The 8,668-nt window shown below is 39.9% G+C and overlaps 1 protein-coding gene across 1 annotated transcript in view; it reads right to left on the reverse strand.

Annotated features, from left to right (window-relative positions):
- Positions 1 to 8,668, reverse strand: part of TNIK (TRAF2 and NCK interacting kinase) — a 288,393-nt gene that overhangs the window by 136,090 nt on the left and 143,635 nt on the right. The gene's annotated exons all lie outside the window — the stretch shown is intronic.

Here is an 8,668-nt window from a genome sequence, read left to right on the forward strand (position 1 = left end):
ACCTCACCTTCAGGAAACTAAACATGAAAAGGAAGGGGGAAATGTGCTCGTGCTGAGGATGTAAAAAGAGAGAACTCTGCTGCAGAGTGAGTTTCCTGACATTCAGGTTTCGTTCATTCTGAGTTTTGATTTGGAGTCCACCAATCTGGACCTTTTTCAGAGGTCCTGGCAGTACTGGTGGAGAGTATGTGTTCTCCCATAATTTTATTTTATTGATGTGTACACAATGGTTGGACTGAAAAATAGTATTTTATTTTATTTTTGAAGTTGGTGGAACAAGTTCCTACCCAAGGATAATTGATTTAGAAGCAGCAGTGAGCAATGGCTCTCCCTGAGTGTAAGATATTATGTAACGATGATCTAGAGGACCACCCACGGAGTGTCCCCTCCAGCTGCGCAGCCTCCGTCCAGTGTCTCTGCATTCCTGGGCCGTTCTGCAGCCTCCCATGTGCTGTCTTCTTCCCCCTCCTCTTCTTCACATAATTTTTACTCATCATTCCCGATTGAGTTTGACCCTTCCCAGCGAAGTCTCCCTCAATTCTCTCAGGCAGTGTCAAGGTCCCCCACTGTATCTTGCTTAGCCCCCTACACTTGCCATATTTGTTGACACTGGTATGAAGGTATGTGCCATAATTGCCCCATTATGTGACTCTCTTTCCACAGATTATAAGCTCTCCTCTGCCTTCAGATCTCAGTTCCAGAGTTCCTTCCCCAGCAAAGCTCCCTGAGCTGCCTGACTTGGTTCCCTGGATCACCATGCATCTCTACCTTTGTAGCACCTATCAGAATTGCCAGCCACACATATCACGGCATTAAGTCTCTCTTCCTTATTAGCCCTTAACGACCATAAGCACTGGAATCCTGCTTGCTTTTGCTCTCTGTATCCCTAGCACCAAGCAAAGTACCTATGAATAAACATAAATAAAAGAATGAATATCTACAAAGGGCCTAATGCCTAGCACGGCACTGGTGATGTAAGAAGGAACAGGTAAGAATAGGGTATGGAGAGTAGTGAAATAGCTGACATTTGCTGACCACACATATTTACTAAAATAAGTTTTAGTAAAGAAAAGCACAGGAGATTTTCAAACCTAGGAGAAGTAAAGCATGTTACACATCACACGGCTTAACTCAGTTGAATACTAGGTAATCTTAAAATAGAATGTACAATTGCTATGCTGAGCTCAGGAGAAGCACGCGTGCCAAACAGCAAGGAAGAGAGTCGAGGGGCGTGGGGCTGGCAAGGCGGCTGAGGCAGGGCTGGCACACTGCTGACCACCCCACTCTTCCCTGCAGCCATGGGAAACTGCCCACGCCTTCACTGCGCAGGCCTGTGAGGCAGTGACCTTCACAGACCTTCAACTTGTTGAAGGGCCCCTGCAGCACACCTCACGTGCTTACTATGGTGCATATTAGCTATTTTAAACTCGCCTGTAGGGTCAAATGATTGTGGGTGCATGTAGGATGTGAGCGGATGTACTCTGGGGAAGCCTAAATAGAAGGGGAGAAAACCAACCGGAGGGTTTCTGTGGGCAGCACAGCATTGACAGCTGCTTTGATTAAAAAGGGAACTACGTGAGGCAATAAAAGACACAGATCACTTTCCAGCTACAGCCTGTGAGTCTCAGCTTCAGTCATTCCTAGTGAGAAGTCAGGCTACTTCGACTAGTATTTGCTGCCTGCCTCCTGGAAGTTGGGTGATGTGGGATTGGGGGTGGGGCGCTAAAAACGCTTACCACATGATCAAGAAAATAAGAACTTATGAAACAGTTAAAAAAATAGTACTGGAGGTTAGAATAAAGTCACCACATTCTCCAACACTTTTCAAAGGTAAAATGATGCAATATGACAGTAAGAAAAGCTATGCATTGTATCTAGCATCGGAAAGACGAGGGTGGGCAGGCGGGGTGCACATTGAGTTTGGGCAGCACTCCTCTCTGGCTGTGGGATGTCAAGAAAGTAACCTACCTTTTTGGAACCCAAGTTTCTTACCTATAATGAGATACAGATATTATAAATTCCGGTAATGTGTGATACTTAAATGAGGTATGTGGGTTGTAAAGTGTAATACAAAATAAACATTATTATTAATCTTCTTAACCAAAAAAGTAAGTAAATCACAAAAGCAGGATGGCAAAAATGTAAGTCATTTGAATTTTAGGTTTATATTGCACTGCTTCCAAACATAATTATGGCACCACGGTGGGTCATGGTTATATATCTCCAATATACATCCTTGATCTTGGTACCATAGGACCTTTTAAGTGAACATGAAATTTATCAGGCCTTCAGGGCTACTGTTTATGTGGATTTTTAGTCTAGGGCACTGAGGACAGTAAGTTATTTGGTAAAATAGAAAGGGAAGCCCTTACTAGTGACAAGAGCTCATTTAGCCATGCCACAAACAGTCCAGCCTCTCACTATATGGCCCAGTGAGGGAGATGAATGATGATGCTTTCCCAAAAGACAAAAAACAACTGAGGCTAGAATTAGACTAAAAAGTTAAAGAGAAGAACGTCCTCTATTTAGTATATGTATTTATTATTCCTATATCTTAAGTATTATGCACAGGAATCAAGCTCAATAAAAAACTAATGACCACTGGGTTGTAGTGAAAAATAAAGTAGTGGTACTTAATTGTTACAAATTTAAAAAGAGTAACTTTAATAAGCCAAGTCCAGTACTCTCGGAAGAACAGTTACTTAATCAGAAGACTTCAAAATCTAGTCTGATTCATTATGTTAAGTTCAAGCATGACACTTAAACTCTCTAAATGTCTGTCATTTTCAGCTATAACGGGGAATAAGAATGCCTGTTTAAGCCACTTCTTAGGGCTTACAAATGATTAAGTGCTTATTTAAATATAGTTTTAGTATTCACATAAAGAAAATGATTATTTTTTCCTCAGGATCATGGGAATCTATTTGTTGCTTAGTATTTGTAGTAGACTGGGAAAAAAAAGTGGCCATGATATTTGGCCTACCTGGATCAAAGAGGAGCCCATTTCCCTCTCCTTGAACCTGGGCTTGGCCACATGACTTGTTTCGGCCAATGGTACATTAGCAAACAGGAAGGCGCAGAGGCCTGAAAAGTACTTGTGGCCTGAGACTGGCCCTCTCCTATTGCTCACAGAGAACCCTTCTACCACCACACGGGAAGCCAGGCTTGGCCTTCTGGGAGATGAGAAACCATGAGAAAAGACAGCAGTTTTCAAATTCAAGGGAATGGATGATTCCAGGCAATGCCTTTAAGCCACTGACCACCTCCAACGGCAATATGATTGTCACCATCAGTCATAAAATATAGCCAAAGCCAACCTTATATAATGTTTCCTGTGTACCAGGAGCTGTGTGTGCAGTCTTATTTAGTATTCAAGACAGCTCTACGGAGTTTTTCATGATCCCATTTTACAAATGAGGAAAATGAGTCTCAGAGAGATTAAGAAGCTTATTCAAATTCACTCATATTTTAAATGTTACAGCTCAGATTCAAGCCCAGATTTGTCTGACTCCAAATCCAGTATTCTTATTCCATACATAAAACTCCTAGACAGATGAAGGGCAATTACCCACGGTGACTAAAACCAAAGCTGCTAATTGAAAGACTTTAAGAGCATCTTGAACCAGGGCTAAAGAGAACCCTGACTTTGGTCCTCCAATTAAAAGAGCTTGTTAGCATATAATAATATTTGCTTATGATTGAATTCAAGGGATAAAGAAGAGATTTTAAGCTGCATATTTATTACACAGGTGAATACACTTTAAGTACCTACAATATACTAGGACTTAAAAATGGAATTAATAAAACATTTAAATTAGTGTGCTCTGTAACAAAGAGTTTGCCCAACATTTAACTCTCAATCCATGAAACAGGAATAGAACTATGTAATTCCTAAAACAATCCAAGGGGCTGGTCAGGATGATGTGTACAGAAGGATAAGGTGTACAGAATCATAAATGCCACTACCCCACAGATGTGTGGACACTGGCTAGAATCACCTCTGCTCCCTGCTCACCTGCTCTGCTTTCATAGCAACAGTTGCCATTAAGCAGGTGTTCATGTTAATTTATCTGTCACTCTCACCTTCAGTGTTGACTGAATGGGACACAAAGTTGAAGACAATTTATTGTTAAAGGATCACAGACTATTGGAATTTGAAGGGATCATCACTACCATCTATAATGTGGTTTGAAGAATTTTTAAGAATAATCTGTAGTACTGAAATCCCTTCCTGCAATAAAAATTTTATTCAGAATGCCAATATATAGCAGACAAAAACTAAAGTTTTAAAATCAGTAAGCATTTATTTTTGTAAGTTTAACTATGTAATATCTACTTATACAGTTAATCAATGAAAATAAAGAGGATGTTTTAGTGAACATAGAATTTACGAAAGAAATTAAAAGTCACATATCAGCTTCAATATCTTATAAATTTTCAGTTTTGTTTCAGTTCCAAAGGATGCTGAAAAATCTACATTTCCTAGGACAAATATTGTTAGTTGCAAATGAAAACAGTTATTTTTAAAGAGCTTGCCTTGGTCTTCACGAAGAGTAACATTCTGCACATGAATGGGGTAACATAGCAGCAGAAATTACCAAGTTAGCATTTTCCAGTGTGTTTGAAGTTGGTATATAACATAGAGTTTGAGGTCTGCTTTTTAAATCACGGTTCATTAAATGTTAAAAATATTAAAAATTAAATGAGAATCAAGCATGTGAAAATTGCCTAAAATTATCTCAAGGTGAGGTTACACACCTGTGATCTATATTTTCATAGATGTAAGGAAACAGACCCAGAGTGGCTCAGTGAGTTGCCGAACTCCACACCTCTTCACTGCAGCACTAAGGGCTTTTGCAAGGACATTCTGGAGGCAGTACCTCGATTTGTTGTATACATTAACCCTAAGCTAAATAAATTCATTCCACAATTATTTATTAATAATCCCAAGCATAATGCTAAATGCTAAAAATATAAACATAAAACAACGGGCATAACAGATTCAACCTCTGCCATAATGAAATTTTCTATCATCTAGTAAGGGACACAGATATGAATCAAAGGATGACATAGATGTATGCAAAATTATCACCATAAGAACTGTGTAGTGGCTGATCTAATTGGCCCCAAGAAACCCAAGTTTGAGCTGAGCTGTAAAGGTCACGTGGAGGTTACCCAGTTGGGAAGAAAAAGAGAGAAAATATGAGATGGATTATAGCCTCAAGGATGCTAGACTTAAAAATTCAGGTAATAGCCCACAGGAATTGGAATGAGTTGTCTTTTCTGATAATATAAACAGGGTAATTGATAACCTCTCCCCTTTTGACTTTGGTTACCCAGAAAAATAACTACCAAGTTCTCTGTGGCCTGTAATTTCAATTTGCTTTTACTCCTTCTGGTTTTCTACTTTTTATATTTTTTTCTGGTCTCTTATTTTTACATATACATTATCATTTTGTGTAGCACCTACTATGTGCCAGGTTCCACAGTAGCAAGCTCTGCAGGGGTACAAATATGGATAATGCAAAGCTCCTGTTCCTGGCCTTGAGAGCTCATTAGAGCCAGAAGGCCTTAAATGAGAAAAGACTTTTCATGAAGAAAAAATAAAATAGTGAGCTTCAAGCCATCTTAAAAAATACAAAATATTTATGAGGAAGTCTAGCCAAAGAACCCAGTACAGGTTTACTGGAGAACTGAGTAAAGTCAAAAGAGGGACGTAAATGTGAGGTGGAGATGAGCTGGTAGCACAAAGGAGGGGATGAGTCTATATTCATGTGAGACCCGTATTCCACTACTGAGGAACTTGGTTGCAAACCTAGATTTGAACAGCCCAGTCACTGTTTCTATGCACCCCAACTTCTGTGTGCCAATTTCCTCACCTACGTACATCTCAACCCCCACTAGGGGGCTAAAAGATTTAGCTATAATTTTGATCAAATGACCTCAGGAACACAAATGAAAGGCACAATTGAATCAAACCATTATGATGATGTAAACACATTTTTAAAAACTAGTGCTCATCTTTATTAGGTTGGGGATGCAGACAGTAGTCCCCAGGTCCATTTTTTGCTCCTAAGCAATCTCTCTAACATGTGAGCACACCCATCCAACAAGCCTAACACCCAGGCCATACACTCAGAATGCATGAACATGTGCAGAGACTCAGACACACAGGAGCCGTCCAAAGGGGTGTAATCTGTGCACAAGATAAGGACAGCTGCTAAAGTATGCATGAAGTAGGCAGCTCAGCTTGTTTATTTTTAGAACTCCAGAAGCTTTCCAAATTCTACATGCTGTACAGCATACAGAATTGAAGCACTGGAAATAGCCCCAAAGGTGCAGGGTGTTATGGAGACCAAAAAAACCCATTTGTTTATCTTTTCTCTGTTCAAAGTTTTTACCATGTGCTTTACCAGACTGTTCTGTCTGCTAAATACATCTATTGGAACTGCCCCAAAGGAGAAGGCCTGAAGAGCTGTCCAGAGGGGTCTCTGTGACAGAGGAGCCTCAGTGGGAATTCCCATCTAACAAATGTTTACCCATCTAACAGATAAGAAAACTGAGACTCAGAAAGGTTAAGTAATTTGTCTTTGCTGAACTTACCTGAGAGTGAAGCTCCCACATCTGCGACTGCCCCTCCTCTATCCCTCACCTGACTAACCAAGGTCTACCCATCCTGTAGATCTCACGTAGCTGTCACTTTATTAGAGATCATTTACTGGCCACCCAGCTAGGTTAGTTTTCTTCTTAAATTCTCTCTTAATATTCCGTACACTCCTTGAAAGCTAATCAGAACTATGATTAAATCACTGTTTAAGTGACTTGCTATGATTGAGTTATATTCTTAAGTGAATGAATGAATGAAATCATGTGATTCTAGCCTCAGCTTCTGGAATCAAGCCCCACTTTCTTTCCTGGATCTTGCCCTAGTAAGCCACTTTAACAGCTGCATACTACTCAGGGTAAGGCTAATAATTCTGCAACTAAGGCAGTGAAGACAGGGCTGAGTGAAAACTATTTACACAAGTATCAATTAACCAACAAAAGTATGGCACCTAGTTCACAGGACAGGTTACTATTCCCACATACAACTGCAGAATTTCAGTGCACCCTCTAAAATCCTCTTTTCACTACTAGTGCCTGTCCCAGTCCATCACTCACTGTGTCCTACCAGGACTAATCATAATCATGCATTGAGGACCTACTACGTGCCAGGTACGAGATATTATATCCCATTTTAGCCTCAAAACAAGCCTGCAACATTTATTTACCCATCTAACAAATAAGACAACTGAGGCTCAGAAAGATCAAGTAATTTGCCCAAGGTCACAATCAGTAAAGAGAAGAATGGAATGTAAACCTGGTTCTCTCTGAATCTGAAGGCCATGTCCCCCATCTCTCATCCCATAAGACAGCTGCAGGGAGTGAACATACACGTAACTGGCTGAATTGGAATTCTGACTCTGCCATTTACCATCTGTGGGGCTTGGGCAAGTCCCTTAGGATCTTTGTGCTTTCAATTCCTCACTTGTAAAATGTATATGACAGCAATACTCTCCTAATGGAAGTTGTTTTAAGGATTAAATGAGTTAATATATGTTGAGTACTAAGAACAGTGCTTGGTACTTAATAAGCAATCAATCAGTATCAGCCATTTTTATTAATATTTTGGCCATGGCTGTGGTTATTATTATTATGTGCTGTACTACTAATCACACCACTGAACTGCCTCCCTCAGGGAGGAAGGAACCAAATATACTTAGAGCAATGTGTCGCCCTGAGTCTTCTAAACAACCCAGGATGGAGAGATTTTCCTTTTCTTTTTGTTCAGTTTCAGTAAACATTCACTGAGCCCTTTAATTATGGACAAAACAGTCTACTACTGGGAGGCTACTGGGAGAAGACCATGCCCTTACTCCAGAACACTCTCTGAGCCCCCACACCTTGTCACACATGTATCCTTAGCCACGATTGTCCTTGCATGATTGTCCTCCTGGGCTTACTCAGTGAGGAATGTCCCCTTAAACATTATATGTAACTTAGTTTATCAATTTTGTAGCTGTATTATAAAGGGTATAAGCTTTATTCATAAATATTTAGGGCAAGGTTATTGTGAGCTCCTCTTCAGGCAAAGGACTATTTTTTCATCTTTGAATTTCCAGTGCCTGTCATGAAGTATATAGTAGATGTTTGTTGAATAAGTCAATGAAAAAAGAATCACACTAAATTAAACACTAAATACTCTCTACATTAATTGAAGACTTATAGCAATGTGGTTAAAGGGATGGACTTAAAGAATGGAGTTAAATTGCTCAGGCTGAAATATTCAGTCCACCATACTGGCCATGTTACACTGAACAAGATACTAAATATGCCTGGCTTCCATGTCTCTAAAATGGGGCTAGTAATGGAAACTGTGTGTACGATGCTGAGGGGATCAACAAATTAATATATAGAAAGTATTTAAGAGAGTTCTGGCACATAGTACCCACTCAATCAATGTTAGCTACCATTATTATTATTTTTGGGTAGAAAATAAAAATGTAACTGCAGAAGCACTCTGCTTAAGGACCAAATCAGTTTGTTTTTTTTTTTTGAGACAGAGTCTCACTCTGTTGCCCGGGCTAGAGTGAGTTCCATGGCGTCAGCCTAGCTCACAGCAACCTCA

This window comes from Propithecus coquereli, unplaced genomic scaffold (genome assembly GCF_000956105.1).
Source record: "Propithecus coquereli isolate 6110/MARCELLA unplaced genomic scaffold, Pcoq_1.0 Scaffold15, whole genome shotgun sequence".
Taxonomy (NCBI): domain Eukaryota; kingdom Metazoa; phylum Chordata; class Mammalia; order Primates; family Indriidae; genus Propithecus; species Propithecus coquereli.